The sequence below is a fragment of the Sciurus vulgaris genome (genome assembly GCF_902686455.1).
Source record: "Sciurus vulgaris genome assembly, contig: HiC_scaffold_261_arrow_ctg1, whole genome shotgun sequence".
Taxonomy (NCBI): Eukaryota; Metazoa; Chordata; class Mammalia; order Rodentia; family Sciuridae; genus Sciurus; species Sciurus vulgaris.
Genome location: NW_027632793.1, coordinates 1,117,724 through 1,138,537, shown reverse-complemented (window position 1 = coordinate 1,138,537; position 20,814 = coordinate 1,117,724). Strand labels below are relative to the sequence as shown.

Genomic DNA, 20,814 nt, shown 5'->3' with positions numbered 1-20,814 from the left:
ATATTTTTATGCAGTCAGTAGGTACTAGGTGCAGCTTCTAAAAACTTGACCACTTGCACTAGAGGAAAAAATAACATTTTAAAGACTATTTCAACTCATGACTGAACTTCCTCAACAGAGGGACTTTCACTGTGACTGGGTCACTTGTCCCAAAGAATACTTTTTTTAAAATTTCTATTCATACTCTTTAGGAGTAATGAATTCAAATTGTCATTTGACAAATATCCAAAGAGAAGAAAAAGATAAACAGAAATGCCAGCCACAGTGGATGATGCCAAGTGAGAAAAACAGATTAGAAGGACACTGGAGTCCATCTCCTCCACGATGCTCTGCGGCAAGTGGGGAAACTGGGGAAACATAGTCCATGGGCAATCTTAGATGATGCTATATTTGGAAAATTACTTTTCCTTTTAGAAATCACAAATCATTATTGGAGGTCCAAACTCTTGAATGGTCCCAAATTAAGTTGAACTTCTAAGTTATTTATCACTATTTCTGGTAATAAAATTTAGGATAACCAAAAGATCTAGGTGCTGGGGATGCAACTCAACAGAAGACCACTTGTCTAGTATGCAGGAGGCCCAGAGTTCAACCTCCAGCACCACAAAAGGAAAAAAAAAATAACTATGTCTTATTTACCTAATCAAGTTCAAAATGAATAATCACTTCTTTTAGCAAAACGTGTTAGATCTGAAAGTGAACACTATCAAAATAAAAAAAAAATATTCTCCTCAGAGTGGATTGCACAGCTAGACTATCATGAACAGTAGTGCCTCATCAAAAAACATGTTCATATTAAGTATATATCAAAACAAAAAAGCATTTACTGACTGTTGACAAGGCAAAATGGACATGGTCTAGCTTAGGAAAGGACACATTAAGAAGCATAAAATACATCAAATCCTCCAGGACAAGCTAGGCACATTGACACCAAGTGCTGTTACCCCAGCACTTGGCAGGCTAAGGAAAGGGGATGACATATTTGGAATCCACCTGGGAAATTAGGCAGACCCTGTCTCAAAATGAAACATTTAAATGGCTGGGGATGTATGTCGCTCATACATACATGCTACAATTGTCACTTGGTTCAATTCTCACTGCCAAAAAATGGTGCAGGCCAGACATTTGATGACAGAACAGGGCAGAAGTCATTATGCCAACCTCCCAAAATGATCAAACTAATTTTCACTATGTTCAGCTCATAATATAACATGTCAAACCCCTGCTTCTACTAATTCAAATTTGATTTTAAATATAATAAAAATTTTATGTACTTTGTTAATAAATTCAACAAATATGAGAGTTAAACATGACTTTGATCTAAAAACCATAGGGGCACTGGTATTATGATAAAACCTAGTCATGGCACTTCCTGTGACAATAGGCCTATCTCCTTGATGGCAAGAAATAAGAGAAAACCTTTCTGATGAATGTACAACTTTAGGAAGAAAAATATATGGATATACTTTCTAAGTTTGAAAATTAGAAAAAAAATGATTTTCAAAGGATTGTTTTTATAAATAAATCAGAATTACAAAAAGCAACTGCTATCTTGTCTCTTAAATAATATGATTTGAGTCCTGAGGAAATTTCATACATAGTGGTTTTAAATATCATGCCATATATTAGCTGACATTAAATATATCACCATTCTGTTTCTATCTTCTAAAAAGGATTTGAAAATAATTTTAGAATAAAGTCATATAAATTAGGAAGATTTATTGTAGTATGTGTGTATGTATGTGTGTGTGTGTATGTTGCTGAGATCCAAGCCAGGGTTTCTCACATGCTAAGTAAGTGTTCTGCCACCCTAATATGCATCCAGTTGACACACCCTTCTGGTAATGCCTCATGATGCTCAGTCTCACCTCACCCCATCCACCCCCCCCGCCCTCCCTTGCCCTGCCCTCATCTGAGGGTTGCCTGATCCAAGGGCAGGGACCTTACCAAGAGAGGGTACATCACCGATGGGGGTCACTGTCACAGGATGCTTTGAGTACACTGAGTCCCTGGCCTCCTGTCCATCTATGCCCAGCCCCCAAGGCCTCTCTGTGCCAGATCCCTGACCTCCAGGCCCAGAACCCTGGGGTTGGTCTCAGCTGGAGCTCCCGCTGCCCAAAGACACACCAAGCTGCGTCCCCGCCAAGGATGGAGGCCTTACCTGAGGGAGGCCTGACCCGAGGGAAGCGGACTTCCCCTAGGGCAGTGTCCTGACAAGGAGGGGAGGAGACAGCATGAGGTGGCCTTCCCCTAGGGCAACAGCATTACTGATGTGGACTAACCTGAGGGCAGCAATAGGTGTATTATCCAGGGGAAGTGGCCATACTGGAGGAAAGCTACTTTCCCCGAGGGCAGTCCTCCCAGAGGAAAGGGTGTCCACCTGACCTGAGGGAAAGGCCGCGACCTTCCCCAAGGGCAGAGCAGGTCCAGGTAACACAGTGGCACATGGTGCAGGCAGCGTGATTCTGTCCATTCTGAAGCAGCCAGACACCAACACCGGACAAGATGCTGAGGCCTCCAGTACGCCAGCACACGTGGAATAGGTGGATCCGGACTTGTGCTGTGCATCAACCTGTCCATCCCGGGCATCGCCTGAGAGCTGGGCCTGTGCAAAGAACACCAGCGGCATGGGCGCGCCCCCGTGTAGCTCCACCCACTGTGGACTCTCCTCTTCTGAGTCCCAAAACACAGGAGACCTGCCTTGGGGGCTGGAGTTGCCCACCGTGAGGAGATCCTGTGAGAGTGAAGCGCTGCTTCCAGCCCTCCTGTCCTTGTTTGGGCACTGAGGTGCACGTGACGTGGCACAGTCCAGTGAGAGTCCCTGCGGAGGTCCTGGGGATGTAGACGCCTCCATGTCCCCACCATGCCCAAGGGATGGAGCCTCCCACTGCTGGGTGTATTCAATTTGCTTTCCTGGGTTTGGGACTATTCCCTGCAGGGCGAGGGTCGAGAGGCTTTTTTGAAGAGTACTCGCCAAAGCGTCTGAAGTTCTCAGGGTTTTCCCATGATGGGGCATTTTAAAGTGTCCACTTAGGGGAAAAGTGCTACTCTGCCCACTAGGCTGGGGCCCCCTACCCTGGTGCAGCAGCGAGCAACCCTTGACTCTTGACTCTAGACCCTCTCTCCAGTGAGTGTGCTTCTAGGACCTGCCTGCTCACCCCCACACCATACCAGATGAGTGAGGATTTATCTGGGATCCCCCTTCACCTCGCACAGTGCCCAGTCAGTTGAGGTCCATCTGAGAGCCCCCTCTTCCATGGCTGGCTAGTATGTGCCAGGTACTGTGGCCTGCGCAGGTGCAACTGCTGGTCAGATGGGCAGGATTCCTGGGAGAGCCAGGAGTCATGGGAGAGCAAGAGCTCGCATGATCTTTTGCAGATCTGATTTTAGGGGGAGGCATTCAGGAAGCAGACAACTACGTAGAGAGAAGGGGGCTTCAGTCTGAACCATGCTGAATCCTGCCAACAGGAAGCAGATCCTCCTGGTGAATTTTGTGGAGGATTACCTGGCCTCTATTCACGCTGCCTTTACACCCGAAGAGAAATATCTCAGCGATGCAGGATATCAAAGCAAAATGCCAAGAAATCCTCAAACAACAGGATGAACATGATGAGAAGTTGAATTGAGAGACAGATGGTGCCCAAAAATTCCAAGAGCTGCACTGCATCCAGAGAGCCCTGATTCCAAGCCAGGAGCTGTGCAATGAGAAGATTCAGATCCTGAGTCAGATGGTGGAGCTGGTGGAGAGCCAGACCAGACAAGTGAACAGTCATGTGAAAGTCTTGGAGACACCTCAAGAGATCAAGGACACCACTGGCAACAGCTGCAAAGCTGTCTAAGAGAAGGCAAAGAACAAGACAGTTGGACAGGGAGAAAAGACAAATTACAAGCGTACCCTGTGGCAACTCAACAATGTGAATCAAGTGATAAATATATCTAATAATAATTGTGACCATGATGACATCACCTCAGGAACACCCAAGGAAAGAATGCAAAGACCTCAAAGGACAGGCGTCACAGCCAAAGCACAGAAGGAAGCAAACCCTGCAAAACTTCCCAGTGATGCAAATGAGCCCACATACTGTCTGTGCATTCAGGTGGCCTATGGAGAAATGATACCTTGTGGAAACAGCAAGTGCCCACACTGGATGGTTCAACTTCTCCTACTTGGGACTCAGTCACAAGCCAAAGGACAAGTGGTAGTGTACCAATTGTAATGGCAGAAATACTAATCTAAGTTAGGAAGAGCCCTAAAGTCATTGAACATCTATTTTGACTTGCCTTCCTTTCTCCATATATTTTCTTTTTCCTTTCTGCTATAGCACTTTTTCACAACTAGATTTCTAACGAATTACCATTAAACACAGTTTTTTTTTTTTCTCTTTTTCCTTTTTGTTGCGCTGGGGATTGAACTCAGGCCCTTTTACATGGGAGGCATGCACTCTACCACCTAAGCTATATCTCCAGCCATTACTCTACTTTTAATAAGGCTACTAATATGTACTTTGTTAATAAAAATTACCACTGTTATGAGAATAGTTGGACTGTAAATAATCAAGATAGCAGCTCTTTATCTTCCTGGGGTACACATACCTCAAGGGGCCACCCACCTTCACCCTCAGATCATTTCTGATTGTATCACTATTTAACACTTTTAGTATATTATTAAATCCTGTGTATGTGTATTGCTGCTGTTTTTAACCCACAAAGAGTGGGTACATTCCAATGTGTCCACTCTTTCTCCCTACAGCCTGGTACAGGGTTTGCTATGATATTAATATTTTATACCCATTTTTGCTACAATATTAATACCCATTGTTGAATGCTAATTTAAATTATTTAATCTTCTAGAATTAGAGATCTAGTTAGACTTTAATGTAGATGGCCCATGGATAATGTATTCCTAGAGTTCCTCGTCCATTGTTAGAGCAAGTCTGGCCCTAGCCATAGAGGAAACAGTTGCTCTAATTCTTCATACTGGGTGATTTCAATTTTATAACCAAGCAGAAAATACTCCAAGTGTGCTAAATTTGTTTGACACTCTGTTGACAGTACTGTGTAAGCAGAAGCCTTGTTATATGAGAAATACTGCATTAATTAAATGCATAAGGCATTCAGCCAATGTTCAATGAACTTACCGTGTTCAACATATAAACTGCTGTCATCATCCTTTGAGTTCATGACTCCTGCAGGCATGACATTAGCACTGCCATATTTTCTTCAACCTCAAGGATTAGAGGTCTCCATGTGTTGCCAGTACTGCCATAAAACACCTAGTACCTTCCTGGCACCTTTTTGGTTTTGGGGATTTTTTTTTGCAATGCTGAGGATTGAACCTAGGGCCTTGTGCTTGTGAGGCAATCTACCAAATGAGCTATATCACCAGCTTGTTATTTTATTTTTAAAAAATATTTAGTAATTTCCTACCACCTGTGCTTCATAATAGGTTTCAATCATTGTTTGTAGAGCCAAGCTGAGTTTGTTTCATGTCTCTCATTTTTTCCAGTGTCTTGCAGAAACCCCAAGTTAATATCCTACTAAATGTGGAAATGGTTTATTCTACAGTTTTATTTCTTTGTACTGTATCAGTTGGGTACATCACCTCTACCCATTTGCTAGCCCAAAAAACAAAAACAATAACAAAACAGTGAAACAAATACTATTTTTTAAAAAATTATCTTCAGTGTACTTATTTTTTATCTATTTGAAAACAAAAACACCACACCAGCATTTTATTAATTTAAAAAAAATATTTAGTTGTTGAGAAGATGATGAATGTATTAGGCTGTGAAGGCTGCTACAAAAAGATACCAAAAATGGGGACCTTATAAATAAATTTATTTGTCATGACTATGCAAATTAGGAAGCCCAAGATCAAGGTATTCAGTATCTGATATGGCTTGCTCTGGTTCACAGACAGCAGTTTCTTACTTCCTCACATGTTGGAAAGGGGCAAGATAGCTCTCCCCTCATTAGGAGTGAATACACCCAGTGAACAAAACTTATACCATCACAGTGGTGATTAGGTTTCAACATGTGTGTTTTAGGAGAGATACACACTTGCAGACCATAGAAGTAATGTTTTCTACAGTAAAATGAATTTGAAAATGAAGGACTAAGGGTAAGACCCCAGATTCCAAAAGAATGATAATCCACCAGGAATCACCTGTCTTTAAGCGCAGTGAATCAGGAGACTGAGGCAGGAGGATTACAATTTTGAAGACCAACCTCAACAACTTAACTAAAACATAAAAGATGACTGGAAATATAGCTCAGTAATAAAGTGCCCCTGGTTTTATACCTATTACCAAAATAAGCAATAACCATATGTCTGTATAATTTATAAATTGGGTAAATTATAAGTGATATTGGGCCAGGTACAATAGTACATGCCTAAAATTTCAGCTACTTGAGAGTGAGACAGAAGGTTCACAAGTTCAAGGCCATCCTGAAAAATTTTAGTGAGACCCTATTTTAAAAAAAAAAGAAAACAAAAAACTGAGCTTATAGCTCAGAGGTAGATTGTCCTAGGGTTCACTCCCCATTGCCACACAAACAAATAAAAAAATTTGGAGTTGAAAAAGGCAACAGAGAATCTCCTAATTTGTTGAATCCTTTGTCTATTGGAATTTAATTTTAAGTTGTAAAGGTCATTTTGGTACTATTTCACTGTTTTTATTTGAGGGTTTACATATTGAGAAACCCTGCAGTCAAAACTCCAGATCCGGAGCTAATGGGATAAGAATAGCTTATCCTCTAGAGAAAAGTGAAAAAGATAGCTAAGGCTTTAAACTACAGTTCTAAGAAGTGTGATCTGGGACCAGTGAAATCAAATTTCAAAGAAACTAACTAGTACACATTATCAAGGCCAACTAAGCAAACCTTCATGATTTTCATAACACATTAAAGACTGAGATACATTGTTTTAAACCACAAACTGTCAAGTGTTTTATTTTTATATAAAATATGTGATTCACAGGTAAGAGACTGAGTAGAAAATAGGCTTGCTTTTGGAAAAATACTCCATTCCAAATATCACCAATGTCTGTAATGGCTGAGAAAATTGTGCTCATTGCTCATGGACATACCACAGTATTTCTTGCTCTGTGAACCTGTCTTAACCCTCTGGGCCACAGCCTGCTGTTGTTGCATTGCTGCATATGGTTCCTGGTGACAGGTGTCTTGTGTGTTTGTGAATGTGATTGAGAAGACTACAGAAACAATCCTTTCCCCATGGGAAGACTGCTCTGAACTGAGTGCACCATGGCTGCTGTACTGGGTCTTGAATGTTAGTAAGTGTTCTTTGATTCTTTTTTTTTTTCTTTTTTCCTTCTGAAAATACTCAACCAAAATACCAAGTGTATTGCAGACTTCTGTGGTTTCCAAATATTTTGTAACAATATCATCTGAAACTCCCTAACAATCTCAGAAAAGAAAAAAAAATGTTTACATATGTTATTTTACAAAAAGTCTTCAGAAAGAGCAACCTGTGGGCTGGGGATATAGCTCAGTTGGTAAAGTGCTTGCCTTAAAAGTACAGGGCCCTGAGTTCGATCCCCAGCACAAAAACAAACAAAAAAGAGCAACCTGTACTCTAAGTGAATATCACCATTGCAAGACACATAACAAGTGTAAATATGCACACTTTGCTATAGTGTACCACTTCCTGCACAAAAGTATTCACTGCAAAATACCGAAGAGCAAAAAAGTTTAATCCAAAGTGAGTTTTAGCTGCTTAAATTTAGTAACTATTGGAATCTAAGGGATTGTATTGCAATTGAAAATAAATTATGTCAGTATACTGTCCTAAAATCATATAATCTTAAGTGAATACTTCAGAAATTCCTGCCATGTTTAATGTGAAAAATAAACATTGGTCTGGGGAGATAGCTAAGTTGGTAGAGTGCTTTCTTTGTAAGCACAAGGCCCTAGGTTCAATCCCCAGCATGGCAGAAAATAAACAAATAAATAAATCATATTTATACAGTTTATATCCAATTGGAAATTAACTCAAATATAATCTGTAATAACTTTAAGACATAGTATATTTGCTTAAGAGATAAATATACATAATGTATGTCCCTCCTTATTACTTCATCTGACAATACATTATCAAAGGCATTTATATGGTTGTTTGCAGTCTTGTTTCTCAGTTTGTGAGAATTCACTTTAAAATATCTTGCCTGATAAAGGATGTTAGCCACTACTGATGCCTACATCTACTTTTCCCTCTTCAGCTGGCTAAGCCATTTGAATAAAAAAATGTACAGATAATGTCTTTGCTCACTGTAGAACTCACAAGTTCCTGATTGTATGTTAGTGTGGTATTAGACAAATTATATTTAAATTGTACAAAATTCATTATTTTCAAAATGTATTTGTCAAATAGTCTAAGAGCTGGGAGGACATGAAGAAGAGAAAAGAAATTTAAAGCCATCGATACCACTTATTCTTTTTTAGTCAAATTCATATAGGCTAAGTTAACCAGTTCTTTTTCTTCTTCTTCTTCTCTTTTGTTTTTAATAGTGCTGGAGATAGGACCCAGGGCTTCACCCTTGCTAGGTGAGCACCCTATCCCTGGACTACAACCCCAGCCTGCTTTTAATTTTGAAACAGGGTCTCACTAAGTTGCCTAGCTGACCTCAAACTTCTGATGGCCAGTCCTTCTTTTTCTTTGGTATCACTTGCCTGTACTATCTTGTTATTGCTACTCCAACAGCTGTATTCACATTTAATTTGATTGATTCATTAAACAACTGTGTTACATTGTAGAATGTACTGAACATGAGCAGAAATAGCAGGTAGTGAGTTTGAAAATGCCTATGTATTGGAAGCCCTGTTTTAATAAGCTGTATACGAGATGCAATTAAGGAATACTAGTTGAAAATTTGAATACATTTGGAAAGCCCCTTATGTTTCACAGAGAGGTTATTAATTGTAACTTGGAAATTTTACAAGATTTAATATTGATAGGCTGTTTTAAAATAAGTAACAAAATACCAAATTAAACTTTTAATAGAACAATAACCAGTTCTAATATAATACCTACAATAAAGAAAATGATGATGCTGACTAAAATTATGATTACTCTTCTATGGTTTTAAAACTATAAAGATATTTTTATTATAAACTAAATTTATCAAAATCATAGTAAGTATGTTGGGATGTAGCTTAGGGTTAGAGTGCTTACCTAGCATGTGTAGGCCATGGTTTCAATTCCTAGCACACTGAATAAATACATATAAATGCTTTTATTTATATAAATTTTGATTTTTGTTTTCTGCTTTACTAGGTTATGAATACAGGGCACTTTGCCACCAAGCTATATCCCCAGCCCTATTTGTTTTTATTGAGTCAAGGTCTCAATAACTTGCCCCCACTGACCTTGAATTTGTAATTCTCATGCCTCAGATTTCCTATTTGCTAGGATTAGAGACACACACTACCATACCCAGCTTAAATTAATATTTTAAAAAATCTCAATTTCAGTAAATATTTCCTGACACTAGATAACACTAAGTGCTTTACATTAATCTCTGAGATAGTTCCTGTTTTCATAAGTGAGTATTTAAGAAATGCATGGAAGAAAGTCACTCATGATATAATATTAAGGGCACAGATAATTTTCTGTTGCTTCACAAAAGCGCTTCTTGTCAAAAGTCAACTCTGAATCAAGATTGGAAATTTTGATAGAAATTTTGAATTTCAGACAGGATAAGAATAGTCATTTTAGAGACACAGATAGCAAAGAGTAATGCTGACAGACAATTTGTGGTGTGTTTTCAAAGAAGACAGTTTAATCTTACTTAGCCAAAACTTATAATATAAAAAGGATAATAGAAACAAAGCCTAGAAAAGTAGACTGGCAAGTGTGGGGTGGTGATTAGAGTGGATGCAGTAGGAAGCAAGGAGACAGAACTCCATGTTCCTTTTCTAAACTCACATTTGAATTCTGAATTAAAGGTGTTGAATTCCTTTGTCAGCTAACCCATCTTTCCTGGTCAGGTTTTGATTCACAATAATAAGGTCAGGCACTGCAGTGAAAACTCTCACTATAGATTTCTCCTGTTCTGAATGGGTTGATAAGCACAATGATGATGAAGAATTGACTAGGATCAATTGATCTTCAAATTTTTTTTTAATTCCAGTAAATTGAATAGTTTGCTAAAATAATACTAAAAATAGGAGTTATGACAACAAATTTATTATTAAGCTAGGACAGAGACTTTTAAGTGAACAATCCTAAAGCAAAAACTTAGGTTAAATAACACCATTCCTCTTAGCAAAAAATAGTGGATAAATCAGTGTATTGTAAATTCTGTATCCTTTCAAGTGGATATTTACAGAGGTTGTCCAGCATCAAACTTTGTGGACACATAGGCAGTATAATTTACTTTGAAGGTCAGGGCTCAATGACAAATGCAGGCCAGGAAGCTCAAGTGACGGGACCCCAGGGCTCCCACCACTTCTGCTGCCAGAACTAGACATAAGTCCATATGTAATGAGCAGCAGGTGTGGTCACCACCCTCTGTTCCTTTCAGTCACCTCAGTACACACCCTGTAGGAGTCTACAACTCTGTAGTGTCACACATGCCTTCTCTGTCTACATCATCCTGTGACCCACCCTTTCCTTTCCTTGTTCTGCCATGTATTTACTAGACACAGAACTTGCCAAGGACTACGTTATAAAGACCAGATGATAAAGGAATGCATGAAAAAAAAAAAACATTTCTTATATAGACTCAGTTTTATTTTCCTCCAGGAATATTTGTAGACTGCACATAAAAACTCAAGCTAAAATTCTTGCAAAGAAATTAAAAATGATTTACCATCTCTTATAGGCAAGTTTTACCTCCAGGGTAAGGTATAGCTGAATTTAAATGCAGGGGTTTCATTTCCCCAACTTCCCTCCTTTACTGATTAAAAGAATGACAGGTGAGATATACCTTTGAAGTTTTAATTTAGGTTACTATTTCATACCTTTTACCTTTCCCTTAATCCATTTTAGAAGGTGTGTTATTCAACTTTCCACTGCTGTGACAAACTAACTGAGGTAAATCAACTTAAAGGAGACAAGATTTATTTTGACTTGTTATTTCAGAAACATTGCCATGCTTGGCCCCATTTCACTGTGCCCATGGCAAGGCAGAACATGGCAGTGAGCACAGAGCAAAGCAAAACTGCTCACTTCATGGTGACCAAAAAGCAGAGACACCAGGTGCCCAATATACCCTCAAAGGGCATACTCTAAATGTTCCATTTCCTTCAGTTAGGCCCTACCTCTAAAGATTACACCCTCTCCAATAGCCCATGAAGTTATAAATTTACCAGGGTATTAATTCATTATGAGGTCAGACCCCTAGTGATTCAGTCACCTCCTGAAGACCCCAGTTCTGTACCCTACTGCATTCAAGACCAAGTCTTTAAAACAAAAGCTTTTGGGACAATCCAGATCCAACCACAGTAACAGGTAACCAAGTTGTGTGATCTATCATCTGGGTGAAGTTTCCAGGTTTTTGACATGGAAGAAAGCAAACCTTTTATGGTAGTGGCCCTCTATTTCCTCCTCAGCTAGAAATGCAAGAGAAGATTATGGATGCACTGAGTACAAAAACCACTTTCTGACAAAGGGCTAGAAGATGTCTCCTCTGTCTCCATGTACATGAGAAGAACTCAGGAAGATTTGCTGCCTCAAAGGAAAAAGATCTCAGTGGGAAGAGATGCTTAGTTAACCTAGGGAGGCAGGACCTTCAGATCTTGGCTTTCTGACTTTTACCACATTTCTTCATATCCTAATATAAAATGGAATCCACGGAATCTCCAGAAGTGAAGGATTCTCATCATCTCAATAGTGGGCATTTCACGTCTGACTCCTGAACAATAGAGCCTCTTCCATGATTTCATCATATGTGAGAGCCCAAATCACCCCCATCCCAATCCTGGCTGTTGAACCCAGGGCCTCATATCTGCCACTCAAGCTCTGTGACATTGAATTACTTCCACTTTTTATTTTATTTTGAGACAAGTTTTTGCTGAGTTACTGAGACTGTCCTCAAACTTCTGATCTCCCTGCCTCAGCCTCCCATATAACTGGGATTACAGGCATGTGACCCCTTTTCTGTTCTCTTGCATTTTCTTATGCCATCACATAAGTGAACTTGCCTAGAGAAGGCATGCATGCTTCTGCCCACAACTCATGACTCAGAACTTTTCCCTTGACTCAGTCTTTCTGCAAGAGGACAGGTAATTGTCCATTTTCCAAGAATAAAATTATGAAATCTCTGGAGGATATTCAAACAAGAAGCCAAATTCCAAGGAGATTATTTATCTTGAGGATCATAAAACTGAAACAGAGATGCACAGGACTATTTCTTCACTCTCACTACCTTCATGTTTAGTCATAATCTTGGTAAAAATTCTATGAGAACACCAACACAAAACTGTGCTTAGGGTCAGGAGTCTTAAGTTTTGTCACTAAAGAGAATCAAAATACAAGACAAAAGTTCAAAATATAATTCAAGATCCTTTCAGTCTAATAACATTAACAGTAAAAAACTAAAAGACATCAATGCACATTGTATCCTCATTTTGCCTCTGACACTGACATAATACCTTCATTGTGGGCTCTTATGCTCATTAAATGCCCACAGTTGCCTATGAATCTCACAAAACACTCTTACTGTGACATCTGCCACTCATATAATATCCTCATTGTGACAATAGGCATTCACATAATACCATCTTGTGGTCACTGACACACACATAGTATCCTAAATTGGCCTCTGGCCATGATGTAATATCCTCAATATGGCCTCTGACACTTAGTAACCTACTGTGACTTCTAACACTCATAATGTTCTCAGTGTGGCTTTTGACATTCAATATTTCCTCACTCTTGCCTCTGTCCTTCAGAGAATATCCTAATTCTGGCCTCTGACCTTCACAAAATATCCTAATTCTGGACTCTGGCAATCACATAATTCCCTCACTGTAGCCTCTGACACTGATATATTACCTTAATTTTGGGCTCTCACACTCATAATACCAACACGATTGCCACTGAAACTCACAAAATACATTCAACGTGACCTGTGACATTCATGTAATACCCTTGGTTTGACCACAGGCACTCACATAATACACCCCTGTGGCCACTGACTCTCATAATAATAACTTCACTGTTACCCCGACCTGCATATAACATCCTCATTTGACATCTTACACTCAAATAAAAGCCTCACTGTGGTCTAAGACACTCACATAATACCTTCATTGGTGCTTCTAATACTCATATGATACAAATACTGTGGTCTGTAATATTCACAAACTATTTTCACTGTGGCCGCTGACACATATAATATCCTAAATTTATTTCACCCTCATTGTGACCTCCCCATGCACATACCATCAATATGACCTCTGATGCTCATTTTAATTTCTATGTTCTCTGAAACTCACATAATAACTTCACTGTATCTTGTGAACATCATTTAATATCATCACATAGGCTCTGACACTGACATAATATCCACCTATGGCCTCTGAAACTCACACAGTACCCTTCCAGGGCCTCTGACACTGATATAATACCCTCACTGTGTACTCTGAAAATGATACAATACCCTACAATATCCACACTGTGAGTCCTAACACATAATATTTTAACTTGACCTCTGAAACTAATATCCTCATTGTGAACTCATAAACTCATAAACTCATATAGTATCCTCAGTGCGGCGTCTAACATTGACATAATATACTCAATGTGACCATGGAAACTCATAATAACCTCACTGTTTTATTCAGATATTTTGGTGCTGTGAGTAAAAGGATATAACCAGCACAATTGTAAAGAAGAAAAGGTTTATTTGGGGGCTCACGGTTTCAGAGGTCTCTGTCCATAGAAGGTCAACTCCATTCCTCGGGGCTCAAGGGGAGGCAGAACACCATGGCAGGAGAGTGTGGCACACAGAAGCAGCTCACATGATGAACAGGAAGGACAGAGAGGGTTCTTCACTTGCCAGAAACAAATACATACCCCAAAGCCAAGCCCCAATTTCCACATTCTCTAGTCACACCTTCCAACTGGGTTTCCTCTCAGTTAATCCCTATCAGAGAATTAAATCACTAATTGGTTTAAGACTCTTACAACCCCATCATCTCTCCCCAGAACATTCTTGTATTGTCTCACATGAGAGTTTTTGGGGGACACCTCACATCCAAACCATAACATTCCACCACTGGCTCCCAAAACTTCACAATGCAAAATACATTTTGTCCTTTGCCAAGAGTTCCCATAGTAGTAACAGTTCTGAGACTGTTCAAAATTCAAGTTCAAATTCTTCCCTAAGGTTCAAGGCTATCTGGTATTTTTAGCCCCTGAAAAATTGAAGGCAATCTACAAGTATCCAATATATAATGGTACAGAATAAATATTTCCATTTACAAAATTATGGGAATAGAAAGTAGGGATGGGACTAAAACAAGACTGAAATCCAGATGGGCAAACAAGTCCTGAAGCTCCATGTCTGGCATCTGGGGCACAAGGCATCATTATGCTTTCTTCAAATGACTTGTGTAGCTCCCCCCTCCCATGGCCTTTTAGGTACAGCCCAAGTAGACTTGTGCCTTGAGTCTGCTGGATTCCTTCAGATTTCCTGGAATGATGTCACATGTTACTGGCATTTCTTAATCTTGGGGGTCTGCACTGTAACTTTGGCTTTCTCTTTGCATCTCCACACTTTGATTTCTCAGGGGGTGCCTTCAGGGACTCTGATGCTGCTGCACTTTTGAAGGTCTCCCAGGCTTTCTTTGAAATCTTGGTAGAAGCCTCCATGAGCCCCTAATTCCAACATCATGCATTCCTGCAGAATCAGCACCTCATGATTGATGCTAAGTTTGCCACCATCTTGAGTAATAGGCAAGTCTCCGGGGAAACTTACTGCAGCAGCCTCTGAATGTCTGGGTGCCTGAGCACATTGAAAAAAACTTTCTAGGCCCCCTTGTGCAAGTAGGGTGTCCCACTGGTCTCTTAATAGAATTTTCATCTTTACTTCCTTGAGACTGAGATGGGTGTGGTCTTGCCAACTCCTGAGATGTCCTCAAGCCATCTATTTTCTCTAGGCAATGTCTTAGCATTTTTTAGGGGAAATAATGTCTTTAACAACTGCAACTTCCTTAGCCCTAGTTTTACTCTAGCCTTGCAAGTCCCAATTTTTTAAATCTTTCTGCTCTGGTTTCTGCTCCTGAATAGCACAATAAACTTGGGTAAAAATTGCCAGCAATATTCATGCCATCATTTAAGAATGATTTAGGCTGCAATGTCTGCACAATTCATAGTTTTACAACTCATAGAAAATATTGGGGCCATAGAAGCTAGAAAGAAGGCCATAAAAATACACACATAATAAATGTTACAAAGATAATAGAGGTTATAAGATGACAGAGGCACAGGGAGAACGTATGATATGATCTTCATATAGGGTACTCATGCCATGTAGCTTCCACAGGTCAGGTACTTTAAGCTGTTCAGGACTTAAGCGTTACACAGTTTTTTCTGTTTACACAGTTCATAGAGCTCATTAAAGGTACTCATGACATAGAGTTTATGAGGATTTTAAAGTTTCTACAGATCAAAGAGACTATTCAGACAATTTGAGCCTTGAAAGCACTAGACACTACATGGGTCATACAGGTTGAGATTTTCAAAGAGGTTACACAATTCATAGAGATCCCTCAGGTCATAGATACTATGTGGGCAACAGAGGCTACTCAGGTGATGGAGGCTACTGAAGTTGTAGAGAATATATAGGTTATATAGTTTTCTCTTAGGTAATAGAGGTAAATAGAACCATATAGACTACACACTGAATAGGAACTATTAAGTTCATTTAGGTTATTAAAGTCACAGATTATACTCTAGTCTTAAAAGCTCTTGAGGTTGTAAAATATATGCAGATATAAAAGGTATTGATAATAGATTACACTCAAGACATAAAATCTCCATAGAACATAGAAGATGCTCAGATGAAGAGGGTGTGTAGGTCACAGACAAAAGAGGATAGGCAAGTCATAGAAGCTATGCAAGGATTAGAGGTTATGTTGGTCAGGAATTTATGTAACTCATAGGTGCTACTAAGGTTGCTCAGGTCATAGAGACTACTCAGTTGATATAGTGGTCTTTGAAGTCATCAAGGTTATTCAGGCTATAACTACTGCACAGGTCATTTAGGATACTCAGGCCAATGAAGTTGAAGAGATTAGAGAGTCTATACAGGTCACAAAAGCTATGCATAACACAGATGATATACCAATAATAGATACTACTCAGTACCAAGAAGCAACATATTCATAAAGTATTCTCATGCCACAAAAGCAGACATGTCAAAAAAACCCAATTATGGGTCATCCCCTGACCCAGGGCCAAAGGAGGGGGAACCCTTTCCACCTACAGATGCATATGTCTACTTCACAAATGTTTCAGATTAAAACAGAAGCTCTGTCCACAAATCCTTTTATGCCACTAGAGGGAATGCATGGATAGATATGATTCCTACTGTGGATGCTCAAGTAAGTCTCCCTGGGGAAGTTTATAATGAAAGGGGAAATGCAGGATTTGTTTCCACTATCATCACAGCATGTTTACCTATTACTGAAACTATACCAAAGTTAACACTTTCTTTTAAATGAGCAGCCAATCACAGGGTTATTGGAAATGAGTGCTGCTGTTGCAAATTTATCCCTCTCAATATGGCCTCATATATGGCCTGTACAAAGGGCCACCCTGGGGCATAGAAGGCAATAATGAACAGGTTTCTAAATGTTCTCTATGATAACAATGCTCTGCCCCTTGCAACCCATAGCAAGTTATTACTCATATTCCACCATACATACTCAATTGCAAATGTCTGTCAAATTGCCTTTTCTGTAGGAACCTCTGTGTTTCTGATTGCCTTGATATCAAAATGGAAGGTTACCACTCATGTCTTGATAGAAAAAAATGGCCATTTCTAAGGAAAAGGTGGAAGTCCTGGAGTCCCTCATTCAAGAACAGTTATAATTGGGACATGTTGAACCCTCTACCAGTCTATAGAATACACCCATTTATATCATAAAGTAGGAATCAGGGAAATGGAGATTATTACAAAATGTAAGATAAATTAATAAATGTATACAACCTATGTGTCCACTTCAATGTGGATTTCTAACCCTAATCTAATCCCTCTGGATTTTTTCTTACATGTGATAGACATAAAGTTTTTTTTTTTTTTTTTTTAGTATACATGTCTTTCCTGATGATTGATGTAAATTTGCTTTCACAGTTCCTGTATTCAATTATCATAAGCCTGTTGATAGATATCAATAGATATTTCTTCCTCAAGGTATGTTAAATAGCCCAACATTATGTCAACATTTTGTGAATAAGGCTCTTCAGCCTTTCTGACAATTATCCCCACATATTCTTATTTATCATTATATGGATGATATTTTCATTGTTGGGCCAATACTTAACAGAAGATACTTTAACTAAATTGCAACACATTATATTACAATCTGGCCTCCATATGGCCACAGAAAAAAAACCAATGACAACTTCCTACTAACAAATTATGACAAAAATACTCCAATATTACTCATATTCCAAAATTGACTTTTCCTTCCACATTTTCTTAGTTCATTTGCATCAATTTTTAGGGCATTTATATTGGGCCCAACCATATATTCCTTTAAATACTGGTATTCTGTCATCCTTTATTCAGGTGTTAAAAAAGCAACATAATCCCACCATTTTTTCCAGTTAACTGCTGCACTGCCTACAGCTCTTTGGTGTGTTAATGAGAAATTACCTACTGTTCTTATAGATAGACGCCCAACACTCAATGTTCCTTTATCTCTAATAATCTTTACTGGAAAACCTTATGCCTTCATTGCAGTTGTTGCCATTTGTAATCAAGGCTTGAGTACAATAGAGTGGTTATACTCTCAGTTTTAAGAAAGAATTATTGTCCCTTATACTGATATATATGCTCAATTGATCTCAGATAGTCACAATTGCATTTTATCACTTATATCTATCTCTTACATTTGATCTTACAGGAACAGATGTTCATGTACTTTATCTGATGGAAAGACTTTACATTTACAATATTTACAATTTTCTTTTTCAAACTATTTTAACAGATTTTTAGCTCCTATTGCTTTCCATGCACTTCTGGATGAACACCTTTACTTATTGTGTCAAGTCTCTCATGCTCTGCTATCATCTTCTCTATTCTGATTTCCAATGAGATTACTGTCTATACTGATGGAGGAAAACAATGGGGTAAAATATGAACAGATTGTCACGCTTCTCAGAGGGCCAAAATAATTGCAATTACTTTAGCGTTTTGTATGTTTTCCATTGCCTTAAACATCATTACAGATTCTCATTATATAGAAAAACTGATGCTTCAGATTTTCTCTGCAATTTTGTCACCTCAATTGAACTCTAATTTGTTATGTCTGTTTATCACACTTCAATCTCTTTTACAGAATCATACAGTTCCAATATTTCTTGCTCATATTCATAGCCACAATAAGATTCCTGGACCACTCACTGAAGGAAATACTCATGCTATAAAAACCATTTATCCTCTTTTTTCAGATGCTGTGGAATCACACAATTTTTTCAACAAAATGCTCATTCTTTAATAAAAGCCTTTTCTATTTCCTCTCAACAGACCTGTTTCATTATTAATAATTTATCTCATTTCATACCCTTTTGTTCTACTTGGGAAACCATAAACCCTCGAAGTTTAGATTCCAATGGCCTTTGGCAAATGGATGTAACTCATTTCCCTCCCTTCCACCCCTGTTCTTTCTTACATGTTACCATAAATATATCCTCCAGTACACATTGTTAAGAGAAGGTGTCAGCCTATATCTATCATGTGCTCCTCTTCATTGTCACCAAGGTAAACTTCATAATCTAAAAACTGACAATTTCCATCCTTATACTTCTAGAACCTTTGTTCAATTTTGTAATCAATTGAATATAATTTTAACCCAGGGAATTTCCCACAATCCTACTGAACAGAACATAGTTGAGCAAGCATACCACACACTTAAAATGTGCCTTTTAAAACAAAACCAAAAAAGGGGACCTAACCTCACTCATGTTAATAATGATCTCAATATTGCCTTGTTCACAGTGAATGCTGCAATGTAGAATATGAGATAATACACTGTAAGGCCCCAATGAGTTAACTTAAAAAGTTGCCAGAGCTGCTGTTGTTACTAAAAAGGGGTTAAAAATGAAAAGCTGCAGATAAGCTGAGGTCAGCCTAGCTAGATAACAGGATGAGCCTGGCAGCTAATTTAGGCTGTTGCTGGGGGTAACGGGGAATCTCCTGACTGTGGTCAAGCTGACCTCACCACTGACCTCCAATAGACCAGTGGTTACTATGGTGAATAAAACTTTGCAACTGAAAATTTTATGGCCTGATATGCAAACAAGGACTTAAACCCTCCAATTGTAAAAGAGAAACGGAGTCCCTTTGCCTGAAATGTATAAAACATCTTGTTAATGTGTGCTTGGTGTATTTCGGCATTGACTGCTAAGCTGGTTTGTGTTGAATGCCCGAGCAGCTGCTTGAATAAACTGGCTCTTTCTGCAGCTACATACAGCTGAGTCTCCTTCGTGGTCTCTTTGGTGGTGGTTTGAGGCTTGGGTACAACACCTACCCAGAGATCTGGGCACAAAAACACATCGCTGCTCCTCTGCCTTGGACAGACACTTAAACCCTAAGGAACCACTACCAAAGATTTTTGTAAAATACTGAATTCCACCGAACCCTACATGGGAAAACCCTTTACTTTGATTACATGGGAGAAGAAATATGCTGGTACTCTACTCCTACATTTCCTGTCTGGATTCCAGTTGTGTGAGACTCATCAATCATCATGAGTTCGCATCAAGGACTTCACAATCTGATTACCAAATTCCATTTGACTCTGGATGGAGTGGACCCTGATTTAAAGAAGGAAACTTCATAAAGGACAAAAAGCCCTAGGGGCCCCTGATCTTCTAATCATCTAGTGACCTGGAGGATACAAAGATTTTAACCACATCTGCCCAACAATTGCTAGGCCAGATGGGTTTAGAATGTGCCCTGAAAAATTTGGTTACACCTCTCTTTGTAAAACTTACCCAAATTTACATAACTATGCTGGCCATTATTGTGTTATTTTTATTGTAATCTTGTTTGTTGGTGGTGCCCTGTACAGAAAACTGTTCCATCTTTGGCTTCTTGCAATCATTATAAAATTTGGGTTCACTTAGCAGAAATTGTTAGCTCTTCTGAAATTTGTATTCACCAAGATGTAGATACAGGAAGCATACTGGGATCTGTTCTTTTCATGTGGTGCTTAAACCTCTAACTATATTCCAACTAATATGTTTCATGGAACTTATTTTTGTTTAAGCAGATTACCAGCATTTCTCCCCTCTATTCAGGATTTAATACAACACCATTCAGCTCAACAATTACATAAAAGGGCTATTTACTTAGATAAAGATTATGATGATTTGGTTATTCTATTGTCTAAAGCAGAATCTGAGGCTTTAAAATTGTCTTTAGTTGGTATTCCTGCCCTAGCAGTAGAAGCTTATAAACAGACAATGGGGCTTACCTGTACTATGGTAAAAAATATAAATTACACATCAAGGGCAATTACTCTGCTACTGAGGAACAAAAACAACACCATCAAGCTATTCTTTTTTTTTTTTTTTTTTTTTTTTCAGTGCTGGGGATTTAAACCCAGGGCCTTGTGCTT

At 38.8% G+C, this 20,814-nt stretch overlaps 1 pseudogene across 1 annotated transcript in view; it reads left to right on the top strand.

Moving 5' to 3' along the window:
* Nucleotides 1–3,448: 3,448 nt before the first annotated feature.
* Nucleotides 3,449–20,814, top strand: part of LOC306652516 (inhibitor of growth protein 1-like) — a 57,994-nt pseudogene continuing 40,628 nt past the window's right edge. The window contains exon 1 of the transcript in view: nt 3,449–4,131. The product of the transcript in view is annotated as an inhibitor of growth protein 1-like (transcript). The remainder of the gene's footprint in view (nt 4,132–20,814) is intronic.